The sequence below is a fragment of the Chrysochloris asiatica genome, unplaced genomic scaffold, assembly GCF_000296735.1.
Source record: "Chrysochloris asiatica unplaced genomic scaffold, ChrAsi1.0 scaffold00056, whole genome shotgun sequence".
Classification (NCBI taxonomy): domain Eukaryota; kingdom Metazoa; phylum Chordata; class Mammalia; order Afrosoricida; family Chrysochloridae; genus Chrysochloris; species Chrysochloris asiatica.
This window is the reverse complement of record NW_006408574.1, coordinates 14,270,844-14,274,666: the sequence shown is the minus strand read 5'-3', so window position 1 is coordinate 14,274,666 and position 3,823 is coordinate 14,270,844. Positions and strand designations below refer to the sequence as shown.

The following is a 3,823-nucleotide window of genomic DNA, read 5'->3' as shown; positions in this document are numbered from 1 at the left end:
ATGGAACATAATAAAAGTAACAACACCCCTGGTTTACAATAACAACAAGAGGAAATTCAGATCATAATGAATATAATAGCTATTGTGGAGCTGCAGCAGAAAGACCTGGTGATTGCTCCCACAAAGGTGACAGTACAGAAAACCCTACTTTGTCACATGGGGTCACTGGGAGTAGGAAGTTGACTGAACAGTACCCAACAACAGTGCTTGTTGGTCCATGAAAAAGGGAGAAGGTCTCACTGACACTGAAATGGCAACAGTAGGGCCATCAGTGGACTCAGCCATACCATGGCCATGAAGATGATAGAAGACCAGGTCAGGTTTTCTTCTGCTGTACATGGGGTCCTTGTGAGAACGAGCCGACTGGGTGGCACATAATACCAGGATTTAATGATGACCTCTTTGGGCCCAGCATTGAGTTATGTGTTTTAGTGACATCATGTGTAATCCTTGAAATAACCCTTTGATGCTGGAGATGGTGTTTCCATTCTATTGGCCAGGCAGCTGGACTTCGGTTCTGAAAAGAAAGAAATCATTCGCTGGTCATTCAGTAAGATTCTATCTCAGTTTCATGAATCACCACCCATTCTCACTTGAAAATCAAACCGGAAAAGACAAAGCTCAGTAACTGTGTTCAGTCATTCCTGTTCTCTTGTTCTAAAGATGTAGCGAAGCTGCTGTATTTCAGTCCTCACCCTTAGCTTGATACATGAACCCTAACCAAGAATAACTGTCTTTAAAATAATCTTTTGGGGGGTATCCCCAGGATCTAAAAGAGGCTGGATTCAAAGTAAAACATGTCAAAAGAGGGAAATGGAGCTTGTTCATTTGCATGGGCTCATTAGAGAAAAATAATCCTAAATTTCTGTTGTTCTCCAGTGTCTGCCACCCCTCATACGTGAGTCTTTCTCACTGTCAAAATCAGAAATCCTTTGTTTAATGTGTGATTGAGAATGAAAGACTGAGAGAGTGTTTGTCAATAGATCTAAGTCTTAAAATTTAGTCTCAGGAGCCTGATGAATCAGAGAAAGCGCCTGAGAAACGAAGTTCTGAGGTGGAATGAGGGAGAGAAGATAGCTCTGTGGAGCTAAACTCAAGAGACACTTTTCCACCTGCGTTTGATACCATGTACACGCGTGTTCATGGGCACTGGAACATTTCTTTCTCATCAGCTCCCTCTGAGAAATACAAGGATTTCCTGAGAGAAAATGTTGTGTGACTAAGTGCCACAGAGTCAGTTATGACTTATAGGGACCCCGTATAGGGTTTCCAAGGTGCGGCTGGTGGGTTTGAACAGCTGATGCTACAGTTAGAAGTCTCATGCTTCTCCTACAGTGATGACATTGTCTAGGTTGATTGTCTTTTAAAAATTGCTCCCAGATTTTGCAGTTGAGTTTGAAACCTTTTCAAACAGGTTTTTGAGAAAGAGAAAGATTAAAGTACTTTAATAACATTGAGTCCAAATATAATCTTTTCTTGTCCTTTACTTGCAATTTTTCACAACAGTTACTTCTAATGGAAATGTGTTGTAAGTTCTCCCCACCCCTAGGGTCAGATTACAACTAAAGCAATAACAGTTGTAGTTTCCAATATTATTTTTAAAGAGTATGAGAAAAATTCGTATCCTTGATTTTTTTGTGCATTTGAGGAATACAGCAGTTTTGCAGGTAGAAAGTCACTAAGTCAGGGGATCTTGTTTCCAGCGGTCACTTCAGGCTGTCTTGCAGTTCTATCCTTCGTCTCCTTTGTCTTACTTCAGCAAAGTCTGAATGTAGCCAATTCCCAACTTTGAAATGTAATTGTGTTGAGTTTGACTCATTGCCTTAAATGGAATGCTACAGCTGATTTTGTTGTGTTAACTTGCCATAAGCGTGCCTTGTCATAGTGGTATTTGTCCTCATTGGATGTGATGTGTTGGTTTTGATTTGAAAAGGTTGTCAACAACTAAAACTGTTATAAGTAATGGGTTTGAATTTCTCGCATGGTTCCTTAAGTAAAAACATTGCTGGCATCCTCTTGAATGTTGCCACAGGAGACTTCCAATGTAACTTCGGTCTTTTACAGCTAGACATCAACTTGACATCGGCCGCGTGGTTAGAAACAACCTTTGGCCTAATTCTAGTGATGGGCTTCAGAAGAAGCTCAGGTGCTAGTCTTTGCTAAGCGTGTCAGCTATGACCTGGTTCTAACAGATGCTCAGAGAACATGTTGTTGATGTCACTGTTAAGTACCATTGTGTTGGTTCTGATTCATTGTTTTCCAAGAAGCAGCTGGTGGGTTTGAACCACTGACCTGACCTGCAGTTAACAGTCCAGTGCTTATCCTATAGCACCACACCAAGATTCCCAGAGAACATGTAGAGTGGCTCAATCCTAACCAAGCTACACCAGTATTTCTGTCTTCTCCTTTGGTTTTTGTGTGGGGAGTTTTGTTGTTGGTGGTTTGTTTTTTAAATCACAGCCCATGATAGAAATTTAAACCACAGAAGGAAACTGTATGCATCTAGCAAACATGTAAAGTACTTAAAAAATAACTTTTTTTTTTTTAATCCCATGAAGAAACCAAGTTTTCATTTTACTGTGAACCACTTTGGTTTGTTTTCATACAAGAGTTGAATGTTGTGTTTTCTCACAGCTGATGATATACACAGACACAAGAGTCAAACCTTGTGAATACAATTCCTGCCTTATTGGGCAACTGCATGTTAAAGTGGGTTTTGTTTGTTTGTTTGTTTTCCTTGTCTAAGAGGATGAAACCTCTCCTTTTAGGCAGGGCCCTGTATCTTCTTAGAGAGAGCTTTGAATTCTCGCGAGGATAGATGCTGGAGAGTATTGCAATATAGAATGCTACTCGTATTTATTGTTGTTAAGTACAATCGAGTCAGTTCCAATTCATAGGGTTCCATTTTAGGGTTTCCAGGGAATGGCTAAGGAGCTCTGGTAGTGTAACAGTCACGAATTGGCCTGCGAACCTCAAAGTCAGCAGTTCGAAACTACCAACTGTTCCGCAGGAGAAAGATGCTTTCTGCTCCCGTAAAGATTTACAGCCTCAGAAACCCTGTACAGGGTCACTGTGAGTCAGAACTGACTCCACAGCACATAACCACTACCTCCAAGGAATGGCTGGTGAGCTTAAACTGTCAACCTTCCTATTCAAACTGACCTTGCCGTCTAGCACATTAACCCACAGTGCTGCACCAGGACCTGTATTTATATTCCACATAAAAGCAAATAATGATGCAGCAATTCTACTCACTGGACCACAAAATTCCAGTGTCTTGGATAATAAGGCCTTATTGCTTTTGTTTAAATGCAAAGATCGTCACTTTGTGAGCTTTTCTTTTTCAAGCAGAAGGCACGGTGCCTAATCTAAACTAGTGCCAGGAGATTTCTTTACCTACAGAAAGGCATTTTGGTTGGTTTCCATTGAGAATTACTCCCATTTTCTTTTAATCTGAGATAGAAAGTGTAAATAGAATCTGAATATATTCTAGAATAGAGTGCTGTGTTTGTCATTTTTCATTGGGCTTCTTAATGCCCACCAGCCACCTCCGGTAACGTGCAGCTCACTGCAGACATGAAATCATTGTTTGTTGACTGTTAAACTAATTGGTTTGAATACCTTTTAAAGGCCTTTGCTCGATTCCATGTAGAAATTGTAGATTACTTATCTCAACCGATTGGATTTTTAAATTATTTAAACTTTGCACTGCTAGGATATGACGTTTTGCAGCTCTTTCTAAGGAGCAGACATCTCCTCTTACCCTAGACATTATAGATTTAATTTGTTTGGGGTACACATACCATGTATCTAGCATGTAAAA

General features: G+C 40.3%; 1 protein-coding gene across 5 annotated transcripts in view; it reads left to right on the top strand.

Moving 5' to 3' along the window:
• Positions 1-3,823, top strand: part of LOC102812524 (receptor-type tyrosine-protein phosphatase delta-like) — a 560,069-nt gene that overhangs the window by 493,039 nt on the left and 63,207 nt on the right. The window lies entirely within an intron of this gene.